The sequence below is a fragment of the Pinus tabuliformis genome, chromosome 3_2 (assembly GCF_031772625.1).
Source record: "Pinus tabuliformis cultivar Carrire ecotype Pingquan chromosome 3_2, CPIR1, whole genome shotgun sequence".
Classification (NCBI taxonomy): Eukaryota; Viridiplantae; Streptophyta; class Pinopsida; order Pinales; family Pinaceae; genus Pinus; species Pinus tabuliformis.
The window spans coordinates 1,051,093,930-1,051,108,393 of record NC_142302.1 but is presented as its reverse complement, the minus strand read 5'-3'; positions in this window follow the sequence as shown (position 1 = coordinate 1,051,108,393).

Sequence of the window (14,464 nt, the reverse complement as noted above, 5' to 3'; positions counted from 1 at the left end):
ACCAGATATCTTTTTTTCCTATGTGTATGCCTGATATGATGTCTATGTTGATTGTTTAATGTGGCTTATATGATCAAATCTACTGACAATATGTTGTGTAATGTTTGATTAATTAATTTGCGAAAATATTTTAAATTTGTATATTTTCTATCACTACCCATTCACCCCCTCCTCTCAGTAGTGATCTGATTCTAACAATTGGTATTAGAGTAGGTGTTTTCTGTTGCAACTCAGTTGCTGAAAGGTGGATCTCGGTGAATCATGGGCTATCAAAGTGCTTTGATGCTTAGTCCAAAAAAATTCAAGAATGGAGAGAGAAGGTGAAATTCCAGTTATCTGCACTTGGATCTGAAGTCTAGAATGCAGTGATGAATGCATATGAAGGAGAAACCCCTACAAAACAAGTTCAACAATGGATTTCCCAAGCCAAGTTTGCAATTTATAACAATCTTCATAATTTGGATCTTGAGAAAGTCATGGATCTCAAGTCTGTAAAGGAGATTTGGGAAAGGTTGTAGGCCTTGTATGAAGGATACACCAATAGCAATGGTGGAGAAAAGAAAAAGAAAAGGAAGAAGAAGAAAAAGGCCCCTCACAAGGAAATTGATCATCAATATGAGATATGCTCTCCCAACATCAAAGTGGTAGATTTTTAAGAAGAGAGATCAGTTGGAGATAAAGCTAAACTTAGCTATGTATTAGCTGAAACATAAAAACTCTCAGTGAAAAATAGAGATTTGAAAAATATTCTATAAATACTTGAAGAAATATAGAAATATTTTAAGGAAGGAATTATTAGTTTGAAAACCTAAATAAAAGAAGGAAGGAGGATTGAAGAAGGAAAGAGCACACAATTTAAATAAAAGGAAAATGAATGTGAAAGATTAGAAACTGAGGTGTTTTCAATGAGAAACGATTTACAGAAGAAGACAATCATAGGGAAGGAGAATCTAGTTCTAAGGAAACATCCAAAAGGACTTTCAAGGAAAACGACTCCAACAAGAAATGAGGCCAAAAATTGAATCAACAACCAAGAAGAGAGTCAAGAAAATAATTCTCAACTAGAAGATCTTTCACTTCATCATTGGAGGATATCAAGTGCCTCACTTGCTAAATTTTTGGACATATAGTAGCTGATCATAAAAATAGAATAATCAATTTTTATCAGCAGAATAGAAAGTTGAAGTTGGAGTAAAAAAGAAAGATTTCTCAACCTAGCAATCAAGGAATATCATCATTAGTCATGAGGTATAAAAATTCCTTTTATGGTTATTATTACTTATGCAGTGTTTTTTGGCACAAGGTTGTTGAATGCATGACCTATGCAAATAAGAAAAAGAATAGAATGAAGATCAAAAAAATATCTAAGCCTTTTCCACCATTTCTTGGTCACATAAGATGTTTTACATGTGACAATCTTGGCCATATGGCCAAATATTGCAAGTTTCCCAATTTATTTCTGTGATCTAATAAAAAAGAGAAGCTTAATGAAAGAAGATAAAAAAGAAACTCTAGAAGAGATTCTCGTACAAGAAAGTAAAATATTAGGGTTTGGAAGAGGAAGGAGCACCAAGAGACCTCAATAAATAATTTAAGCCAATTTGGTCTTAGGGGGAGTATGTAACAGAAAGTGCATGAGTTCAAGGGGGGCTCCTTGATACTTGAAGTGAAGCCTCAATCATTGTTTCAATGCTCCTTTCTGACCCTGTGAGAAAGTGTGCAGAGACATGATCTGATTTAAAAGTGTTTCAATAAATGGATCTAGTCCAAATCCTCCAGCTAGGTGTAATGGAGCTAGATTAATATGTTGTTGATTTAATATGTGAATTTTGAGAAATTGTGTGATGACAGAGAGGTAGAGTGCCATGCTAGTGTGTTGTACCTACATTACAATTAGAGTAAGCAATGATTAGCTGTTTGAAGAAAAAAATGACACAGAATGTGTATGCATTGAACAAGTCCATGGATTGGTTTTGAATGTTATTGTTGAGCAATTCATTTCAAAATTTACTATGCCAAGGTTTATAGGGAGTGTGCATTCATGTTGGACTCTTAAATTCATTGAATTAGTTCAAAGATGTACATAGTTTTTCTTATCCAGATCCAACAAACATTTTTTCAACTCTAAAAGATTTCACCTGTTGGCCAATTTCTATTGAGGAGAAATTTGGTCATATAGAAACAAGGAAGATGTGATGGGAAGTTAACTTGACATTTGTTATGTATTTCATTTCTTGTCTAACCTAGAGAGATCAAAGGTAATTGAGAGGGATTCATGTTTGATATAGTATTGTCATGTTGTGAAAATCATCCAATGAATCGATCTGGTCTCAAGGGCATAGTGGAAAATAATAAAAGTTTGAATTGGTATTTTCGACACTCGATCTTGTTCAAAATGGTGATTAGTTTATGTTATCTTGACTAGATCCAATTTCAAGTTGGTGCAACAATGTAGTGGAGTGTATTATCTATTTAATCTTATCAGAATTGAACATGTTAATTATCTAGTTGTTATTCCATGAATATTTGTTTTGATCTAGACGTTATGGTTGAGTTGTCACCAAAAGAGAGTGGAACACCTTAATATCGACATGGTCATGATAGTGTTGGTTGTTGGATGCACATGGATCTAGTCTTGATCTAGTTAAGGAGTGAAAAACTTTCAATGTTTTATTTGGTCCTTCATATAGTGGATCGATTAGGCCTTGTTGATTTAGTCACACATTCACTGGATTTGATCACCAAATCATTATGAATGTCATGAACACATTAACTTTTTAGTAATGGTTGACCGAGTGTGATAATTAGTCGTTGATGGGGTTTAAATTGATCCTTTGAGAAAATCAATTTTAAACAATGGTGTTATGTATCGATTAGAGGGTTGGAAACTGAAAGTATTACCTATAGAATGCACATGGACAGAGAATGTGCTTTTTGATGTTGCATAATGTGTGACTAAATATGGTGTGATGGTAGTGAGATCATTGCTAGAGGTTGTGCACATGTAAAGTGTGTTTGGAGAGTGTATGAAAGAGGTTAGAGTGCACATGACAAAGAGTTTTGTTGGCCTGGATCAGCCACTCAGTAGCTATACATCGTCGAAGCCAACATTGTCACTATATACACAAGTAGAAAACCCCTCTAATTAATTAGCCTCGGGTTCTACATATATCAACACGGGATGGTGATTGTATTGGAGTTGTAAGAACTCTCTAATTTTTTTTAGGTTAAATTAGCAGATAATGGCATTTACTCAACATAGATTCCACACAAAAAGTCCCAACATACTTAGGGTAGGTTTTGTGTTCGTTTTTTTTTTCACAACCATTTTTGTAGGGGTTTGCATCACCTTCTGCAATGACCTCTACAAAGATCAAGCCAGTTTCATAGATTGGCATCAACAATACATAGGAAACGTAAAGCATGCAATTTTGTATTGAGAGTATGTATGTTTCTATTGTCATAAGGAGAGTATGTGTTGCATGAATTAGAATAGTATGTTGTTGTGTGCTGAGTTGTTTGGTGTGAGAGCTTGATAGTATTTCCATTTTGAGTTGTTGCAAGGGTCAAGAGTGCAAGGAGATGTGATTATCACGTGCACATGATGTCTTATATCCACTATGATGCTAAAGCCATGTATTGTTGAGAGTGAGAGACAAGATGTGTTGCTAAGGATTAATGGTATCATAAAGCCATGTAATGTTCATATGTTGCTATCAAAGTTTAGATGGCACCAAAGTTTTGGATTTCCCGGGTCAGATAGGTGTATTGAGATATATGGTAAAAGTTTACCATGTATCTCATAATAATAATAATAATAATAATAATATTTAACTATTATATTAAAAAATATTTATTTATTTTTAATTAGTAAAAATTAGTAATCGAAGAATTCTCTTATTTAATTAACATAAATTCAAGTTCATCTTTTACCATTAAAATTATTAAATACATTAAATTGCTTCTAACATAAATACGATTAAATTAAAGAATTAAAAAAGAACCATAATATTTTATGTAACACATTATATATATATATATATATATATATATATATATATATATATATATATATATATATATATATATATATATATATATATATAAGAGGTATAACATTGACCACGTTCACAACATAAACATGTAACGACGAAACTTACATTTGTTTAACCAAATTTCTCATTCATTTTATATTTATGCAAGTTATGTATAACATGTGAATTATCATTAATCTCCTCGACAACCTTGGGGTTAGGCCTTGCTAGTTTGGCTGATGGGTATATCCCTTCGAGTTGATCTGCTTGGATTTTCCCGTGGAAAAAAAACATCTAAATTATCATTCATTTTATTCTTCTGTAAGTTATGGTTTATATAACATGTGAGAGATTAAGCAAGAAGCTGATATTTTAATTGTTACTTTTCTTAGATAAAGAATTTCACCAATTTTTAAAAAGATTAAGTGAAATGCATCAGATATGTTTTGATATAAATCTTAATAAATTATTTTTTTAATGGTTTTTAAAATTTTCTTTTAATAATAAATTATTTTTTATTATTCATTTAAAAATGATTAAAATATTTAATAAATAAATAAAGTGATGTTACTAATTTTTTTTGTTGATAACAAAGTTGTTTAGTTGCCATTGATGTCAATATTCATATATTTTTTGGGGCGTATCATGATTGCAGGTGTGTTTCTATTGTTGTAGATGACTAGGACTCTGTATTCTAGTGTGATAATGTTGTATTGAGGATATGTTATAGATTTGGGTGAAAATTATTGAGAAAATAAAACCACGGGAAATTACCAAGGGTTTTTCCCATGGTATTTGGTGTGAGGGCTTATTTGATGTGGTCATCAAGAGAAATAGTGTGTAATTAATGATTTGATTTAGTTTATCTTGATGAGGGAGAAATTTAGATAAATATGATATGCCAGTGTTGGAGTTTTAATCTAAGTGGATGGTGGTGGCCACCCACCTATTCCACTTGGACCCCCACCATTATCTCTTTCAGTTTCCTTAATTGTAGCACAATTTACTATTATTGGCAGTTTTTTAGGCCCTGAACTTCCAGAGCCATTTTGAGGTCCTAAACAACATTTTTTTTTTAAATGGGAAAACCTGTAGCCTATTATAGGGGTTTGTAGTCGAAAGTTGTATTCCTCGGATAATTATTTTTAACGAGGTATCGTACACATAAAACAGAGATCATATGCCAAAGTTACGACCCCAGGAAGTTGATGTACCAATTTACCCCAACGAGGCCCACAGACTTTTGGCGCTTCATCTCCTGGCGTTAAGTTTTTGGATGTTTAGGGTTTTCCATTATTTCTCAATAATAAATAGGCCTTTCAGACTCATTGTAAAAGTGTTAAGAAGGCATGTAACTTCCACATATCTTCTCAGAGATAAATTACCATCGTCTGAGCTAGTTTATTTCCATTTTTCATGTAAACAATTTTTAGTAATTTGTTATTAATGAATTGAAGTTCTATTTTTGTTGTATCTCTGTGTTTCTGTTTATATCTATATTTCATTTCGTTCCTTCAAAAATTTGGATCAGTGGTATCAGAGTAGTTTTCTCTTTCTTTGTTTTTCTATGCATGTCCCCAACGAGACCGGGGTATAAGGAGTTGGGACTTGAATTGGTTGAGCCTTTAAAAGCTCATCCCCACTAACATGGATGACCTCCCATGGTGGAAGAAAATAAGGACAAGGGAGCAGGAGATCCTATCAAACTTCTACTCGAAGAATCCCTTAGGCGGCAATGGAACAAGATGATGGACAATTTTGCCCAAATTCTTCGGTGGATGCCCACTGACGACGCATCTTCATCCAACAGTCACTTCGTAGGTGCCACCCCCTTCAAGGTACAAGTGAAATTTGATATCCCTATATTCAAAGGTCAAATAGATGAAAATGTTGTAGATAAATAGTTGAATCTATTAGAAGGTTATTTTTCAGTCCATAGTTTCTCCAATGGGGAGAAGATTAATTTTGCATTTCTTAAGGCTACCCCCTATGTCAAGGATTGGTGGGAAACTTACTATGAGAAAAGGGCCAATGAACCCTTTCTGTTTATAGCCCCCCCCTCTTAGAACTCTTTTTGAGATGCTTCCAAGGAGCAATATTACCCTGTGGGGAGCTATGAGGACAAGTACATACAATGGACCACACTACGATAGCAAAGGGACCAAGATGTGCATGAGCCCACAAATGTTTTCCATACTCTATGCAAAAATTTGGGTATCAAAGAATCTGAGCGACATTTGGTGCTCAAGTACCGTGGTTGTCTGCATAAATACATTCAGGAATAAATGGAGTTCTTGGAAATCTCCTCGCTTGGTGTAACATACCAATATGCTGCTAATATTAAACAAAAATTAAACAAAAGAAGCTCAACTTTGGATCTCTGAATCAGAAGTAGGACAAGAGGCCCCCAAACCATAGAACAAAGGAAAAATCCAAGGTGGAGCGACCCAGGACAACCCATCAAAGATGCAAACAAATATTGGTACTACAAAGACAAAAAAGGACACATGAAAGTGGTTTGAGTTCCACAAGAACCCCACTCACAATGCAAATGAGTGTCGCGCCAAACAATTCTTGGTGGTCAAGCTAAAAGCTTCAAAGTCTGATGCATGTTTTGATGATGATATAGAACCTAACAAGGGGAGTGACAAGGGGAAGAAGATTATTGATGTAGAACCTAGTGCCACCATTGCCACCACCAAGATCCAAAAGATTGAGCTTGAATATCTAGAGGAGAGGGAGCATCTCTTCCACTCACAAATGTGGGTGAAGGGTTCTCCGCTATAGTTCATTGTCGATAGCGGCATCCAAAATATCCTCATTTCGACTGAGTTCGTGAAGCTGTTGGGCCTACCGACCACACCACACCCACAACCATACACCAACGGGTGGCTTCACCAAGGACGAGATCTTCGTGTCAGCCAACAATGTCACATTCCCTACAACATCAAGCCCTTCACAAATGAGATACTTTGTGATGTTGCTCCTCTTGAAGTTTTTGCTGTATTAGTAGGCCAACCATACTTGTGGAAGTGTCATGTTGTGTATGAGTCTAGGCCTTGCACTATTACTATTAGTTTGGGAAATACGTTATACAGGATACCAGAGGAAAACCTACCTATTGCCATCTCTTTGATCTTTGCTAAGAAATGTAGTAAAATCATCTCCGAGACTAAGAAAATCGTGGCCACATCCATGGCCCCGGGAAAAGTTTATCCATGCAGTAGAAGAAAGTGGATAAGTTCATGGAAGAATACAGGGACATCTTCTCCTTACCCAGAGGGGTGCCCTTACTATGTCAGGTCAAGCATTCAATCGATCAGATCCCTTGATCACCTCTACCCAATGGGACAATATACCACCACTCCATTCTATAAAATGAAGGGAACATCTGACCAAGTTCTTTAACTTGTAGGAGCCTAATTTTACTTATATAGAAGAAGGATGGGACCTAGAGGCTCTACATTGATTATCAGGCACTGAACAAAATCACTACTAGGAACATGTATCCAATCCCACAGATTAATGACCTTCTTGACTAGCTCAAGCGGGCCAAGTATTTCAGCAAGATCAATAAGAAGTTTGGCTATCACCAATTTCTAATAAAGCCCACAAATGTATGGAATACCACCTTCAAATTCAAGGAGGGCCTTTTTGAATGGTTGGTCATGCCTTTCGGATTGACAAATGCACCTGCAACTTTTATGAGGCTGATGGATGACATATTACAGGCCTTCACCAACTCGTTTGTGGTTGTATATCTAGACGACATTCTTATCTTCAAATAGAGTTTGGAAGAGCATTTGTAACACATTCGACATGTCCTTCAAACCCTACGACAACACAAACTATGTGCCAACCTAGAGAAATGCACCTTTGCCATGAGCTAGGTTCAATATCTAGGTTAAATCATAGATGAGAAAGGCATGCATGTGGATCTGGCTAAGATCCAAGTCATTCAAGATTGGCCAACCCCGACCACTCTAATAGTGCTTTGCATCTTTTTGGGCAGTGCCAATTTTTATCGGAGGTTCATGTTGGGATCTCACTAGGCCTTTGAGTCAGGTTACTAAGGGTGAAGAAAAAGAAAATTTTTCCTCATCTAAGTGCCAACATAAGGCGTTTTTTGAGCTAAATCATTGCCTATGCTCTACACCTATACTCACATTGTGAAACCTACAACAACCATTTGAAATCGAGACAGACACCACTGACTATTCTATTGGTGAAGTTCTCACCCAATAAGGAAATTTGATGGCCTATCAAAGTGAGACACTTTTCGATACAATTTAGAAGTACCCCACCTATGATAAAGATATGTATTCTATCATGCAGGCTTGCCAACAATGGAAACATTACATTCTAGGGAAGGATACGATCATCCACACATATCATCGAACTTTTCAGTTTATACAAACATAAGGAAAGTTGTAGAATGATTTCCATCAAAAGTGGTCAAGATATATGCAAAAATTCCACTTGAACATTAAGTAAATAAGGGAAACACCAATCATGTTGTATATTGCCTAATTTTGCCCCCAATTGCAGAACTAACTATTTCTCTCCATGAGATGTCTCGATGGCCACAACTGTACAAGAACGATCCAAAGTTTTCCACCTTTTACTAGATGCTAGTGGATGGAAAAAAAGTTCCAAATTTCCACCTCCAAGATCCATTATTATGCTACCTGGGTCACCTTTATGTTCCTTCAAGTGAGTGTACAAGAAGAAAAATGAAGACATTGTTGCACTGAAGAAGCAACTGAAGTTGCCTCCTTCTGAACATCCACAGACCAAGGAGGTTCTAGAAAGCCAAAGCCAGAAAGATGAAATGATGGACCTCATTCTTCAACTAAATGCTCAATTGAAAGAAATGGAGAATGAATTGGACAATTTAATACAGCTGAAATAGGCCAACATTGAGACAGCTACTACTACTATTATTCCTACAGTTACTACAGCAGTTCCTTCCACTTTGGAAGCTTCATTGGCCCCAACAGCTCCACTAGCTACAACGCTTCCAACTACATCAGCAACAGGTTCAACAACAACAGCAGCTCATCCTAGTGATGAAGCAGCTAAACTGGTCAAAGCCATGGAGGATATGTCCATCCAAACCACTGAAATAAATAGACTTAAGGAACAAATGAAAAGTCTAGAGGATGAGAAGAAACTAGCTCAAGTTATGCATAAGAATGAAGTTCCGAAGACAAACAGGTTGAATGAAAAGATAGGAAGCTGGAGAAAGAATTAACACTAAAAGAGCCACTAGCCCAAGCAAAACATCTTTTATGAGCCAATATCATTGACTCAGTCAATGATATTTGGCCATCTTTACAAGTAATATTTGAACAAAATGACTTGGTCAAAGAGGCTGGTGAGGCAATTCAAATATTTAGGGCGGAACTTGGAAATATGCCAGAAGAAGCCTCAAGAATAATCCAATTCCTTAACTCAAAGAATAAATATGAATTGCAGGAACTTGGAATAGCTGACAGAACTGGGACCATACTAGAGGTTAAAAAGGTAATCACCAAGGGAAACCTGATGACACACCTTGAGGACAAGTGCCAAACAATGGAGCTGGCAATAGGAAGGTTCATGGTGAAATTTGATTCTTTGAGGTAGGAAGGTCTACCTAATCCACTGGTAATTAATGACAGGTTAATGCCACATGAAGACTATGATAATAGAATCAGAGAAGTGGCAAAGGAACAAGCCAACAGTTCCTCCATGAAAGGGATGCCTATAGGAAAATTCCTTTACTAGGCTTTTGAGAACCTCTTTTACCTCCAGCATGAGGTAAAACATATTTTTGTAAACAAGCCCACCTTTGCAAAATACACAGAAGCTGATGAAGTCTATAGAAGAATGGTAAATATTAAGTTACCAAATATAGAGACTTGGGAAAAGTTAAATGATTTACTGTAAAAATCAAGGTAAACAGTGAATACAAAGCAGTCAAAGTAAAACAGAAGATCAGCTAAGTCAAAGAGTATCAGATGAAAGAGTATTAGTCAAAAGCCGAGAGTAAAAGGACAGTCACCGTAGAGCAATAGCCAAAGAGAGAAAGCAACAAAAGATCAAAACAAAAAACAACAAATTAGTAAAAGAAGGGACAACTAGCCTTTTAATTTCCTAGGTGTCTCTATCTTCTTGCATGAAGATATTTATTTTCCTTGAATAATTCCTAAAACAGTTTAGGATATTTTCTAACTATTTTTTGTATAAATACTTCATAATTCGAAGTATAGAGGTGTGGATTGCTGAACATTTCTATAGTTACATTGATCTGAAAACTTGAGGGTTTATTGTAAAAAATTTCAAGTCAGCAGACTAGACTGAGTAATAAAGGCATTGCATTACAGGATTCATGTGTTGGGCCACTTCAGTGAAGTATCTTTCATTTGTCAAATTGTTGTTTTCTTAAGTATTTCACAAACATACATGTTTTTTCAAATTTGAATGAAATAACTGGAATTTTACTTCAGAATTTGTTTAAGTACACTCTGCCTTTAACAGTTATTCATTTTTACGTTTTCTTCTGATATCCAAAGTAGGGAATTCTTCATTGCTCCCTAGTTTTGATTGAACTCTTTCATTTCCTTCATTATCCGATTTGAGGAATCCTTGAGCGCCCCTTAACCCCGATTGAAAAACCACTTCACCATCTAGCTTAAAAGATATGAATTTACTCAGCTACCTTGACCTGTGAACACTATCTTTAGAACTTTGATTCAGTCCTGTTTTCTTGACATTTGGACTCCATGGCCCAATGGTAAAAAGGCACTTATCTATCCATCTGAATCAGTGATTCCACCACCAAACCAAATCAAAAACCAACCAAGCCTTAAATAACTAGCCTAAAATCAATTGACTCAACAATGTTAAATCATAAAGAGAGAGCCCTTTTTGAGCGTTAAGAAGGCTAGATCCTGATCTCAAAAGTAGGTTTGTGGTTACCTCTATTATTTCTTTCATGACAACCCTAGGGAAATTTTAGTGTGATAACAGAACCGATGCTCTTTCAGTAGTGTAAGAACTTTATCCAGATGTTGTAAGTGCTCCTTCCAAGTTTTATTGTAAATTAAAATATCATCAAAGAATACTAATACAAACTTCCTAAGATATGGATGAAACAATTAGTTCATAGTGGCTTGGAATGTTGTTAGTGCATTGGTTAACCCAAATGGCATTACTTTAAATTCATAGTGACCTTCGTGTGTTCAGAATGTCATTTTTGGTATGTCTTCCAACTTGATTCTGATTTGGTAATAGCCTGACCTTAAGTCCAATTTTGAGAAGTATTTTGTGCCATGTAGTTCATCCAACATTTCATTGATAAAAGGAATTGGGAATTTGTTTTTAATCATTATTTTGTTTAATCCTCTATAGTCAATGCATAACTTGAATGAACCATCCTCCTTCCTTACCAATACCAATGGAGCAGCATACATACTTTTACTTTTCGAGATGATACCACACTTTAAAAGGTCTTGGATTAGTCTCTCAATTTCCGTCTTTTGGTGATGTGGATATCGATACGGCTTGATGTTGATGGGGTCTGACCCTGCTTTGACTAGAAACCAAATTTTTTTTAAACCCTAGTTGAAAGAAGGAAAGCAATTTTTTTTAAAGGAAACCCTAGTAGGAGGATTTGTAGGAAGAAATGGAAAAAATGACGAATGTTAAGTTTGAGTTGGAGAAGTTCACTGGCAAAAACAATTTTTCATTATGGAAACTGAAAGTTAGGGATTTGCTGGTGCAACAAGAGTTGCACAAAGCATTAGATGGGGTTAAAAAGAAACTTGTTGGCATGACAACTTTGGATTGGGAGGACTTGGATGCCCGAGCTCTCAGCATCATCATGTTGTACCTAGAAGATGAAGTTCTCTTCAACATTGTTGAAGAAACCTCAACAACAGGTTTATGGGGAAACTGGAAACATTGTATATGACCAAATCGTTAACCAACTTAATTTATTTGAAGAGGAAATTGTATAGCCTTCAGATGAAGGAGGGTACTAAAATTGTTGAACACTTAAATGTTGTTAATACACTTATTTTCTAGTTATCAAATATGGAAGTTAAATTTTAGGAAAAAGACAACTCTATTACCTTGTTTTGTTCCTTGCCCGAGTCTTGGGATCACTTTGTAACTTCTATCAGTTTGAGAACAACCAAATTCTTGGAATTTGATTCAGTTGTGTGAGCTCTGTTATTTGAAGAAGTACAGAGAAATTCCAACATTGAAACTTCTACACCAGAAGCCATGGTAGCCAGAGGTCGGTCAAAGGAAAGAGGGGAGAAAGAAAAGAGTTCTTCCAGATCAAAATCAAAGGGCAAAAATTGTAAAGCTAAATGTTGGTACTGCAACAAAATAGGACACCTCAAGAAAGTCTGTTGGAAACGAAAGAAGTCTGAAAACTCAAAGAAAGAAGCAAATCAAGTTGATTCAGGTATGATTGATGAAGTTTTATCTGCTGAATTGGGTATGACAGATGAAGCTTTACCTGTTTGCAATGTCTCTCAGAATTATGAAAATTGGTTGTTAGAATCTAGTGCTTCTCATCACATGAGTCCGCACATAAATTGGTTCACTTCATATGAAGTTGTGAATGGTAGTTATGTTTTTATGGGTAATATTGTATCTTGTAAGGATGTTGGGATGGGAAATATCAAAATTAAAATGTATGATGATACAATTAGAACATTAACTGATGTTAGACATGTACCTGAGTTGAGGAAAATTTTGATTTCTTTGGGAGTGTTGGACTCGGAAGGTAATAAGTTTACAAGTCAAAATGGAGTGCTAAAAGTTTCAAAAGGCGCTCTGGTTGTTATGAAGGCAAAGAAGATCAGAAACCTTACAGACTCAAAGGAAGTACTCAGGTCAATGAGGAAACGACTGTATCTAAGAAGACATAAGAAGGTACTTGCCTATGGCATCAACAACTGGGTCACATGAGTGAGAAGGGTCTTCAAGTACTGATGAATCACAACTTTCTTCCTGATTTGAAATCCTTGAGGTTGGATTTTTGTAAACATTGTGTATATGGTAAACAATGTAAATAAATTTGAAACTGGAAGTCATAATAGTAAATAAATTTTGGACTATATTCATTTTGATCTTTGGGAACCATCTCCTACTGTATCTTATGGAGGTGCATTGTAATTCTTAACATTTAGCGATGATTTCTCCCAGAAAGTTTGGGTCTATATGTTGAAAATAAAAGTTGATTTATTTAATGTTTTTAAACAATTTAAAGCTATGGTGGAAAAGAAGATAGGAAAATCAATTAAATGTTTAAGAACTGACAATGGCGGTGAATTTACTTCCTTAGAATTTGAACAATACTGTAAAGATGAAGGGATTGTTAGACATAAAACTATTGTTTATACTCAACAAAATGGCGTTGCTGAATGTATGAATTAGAATCTTATGGAAAGATCTAGAAGCATGATCAGTAATGTTAACCTGCAAAATGAGTTGTGGCCAGAAGTAGTATTTACTTCTTGTTATTAGTAAACAGATCACCTTCAGTTGCTGTTAATTGTAAAATTCCTGAAGAAGTATGGTCGGGTCAGTCTTGTGATTATTAAAATTTAAGGATTTTTGGTTGTGATGCCTATTCTCTTGTTCCAAAGAATCAACTTTTAAAGTTAGATCCAAAAGAAAAATGTTATGTCTTTGTTGGGTATGACTATGCGGTGAAAGGATACAGGTTGTGGGATCCTTCTTCGTGGAACATAGTTATTAGTAGAGATGTAACATTTGTTGAATCTTCTCTTATAAAATTAGATGTTGAAAAAGTTGAATAGGAATAGGTATCACCGAATCAACAAATTCATTTGGAGGATAAACCCTTTCCAGAAAGTCAAAAGGAAGTAGAGACTTTTGAAGAGAAAGGTGAAGAAGATGCAAAGGAAACTGTAGAATTTCAAGAACTAGTTCAACAACCAGTCACTCTAAGAAGGTCTACAAGGGAAATAAGAACACCAAAAAGGTATGAAGATTCTGCTTCATCTATTGCATTGATTACTGAAGATGGGGAACCTTCTTGTTATCAAGAAGCAGTGGATGATGCAAATAGTGAAAAATGGAAAAAGGCTAAGGATGAAGAAATGGATTCCTTAGCCAAGAACAAAACCTGGGATATTGTAGAACTTCCTAAAGGGAGAAGTGGTGTCAGATGTAAATGGGTCTTCAAATCGACGCGAAATGTGATGGAAGTACCAAAAGGTATAAGGCGACACTAGTTGCAAAAGGGTATTCTCAGGTTGAAGGTATTGATTTAATGAGATTTTTTCACCAGTCGTAAAACTTGTTTCTATTAAGCATTGTCTTGGTACTAACTGCATTACTTGACCTTGAGTTAGAACAGTTAGATGTTAAAACAACTTTTCTACATGGTGATTTGGATGAAGAGA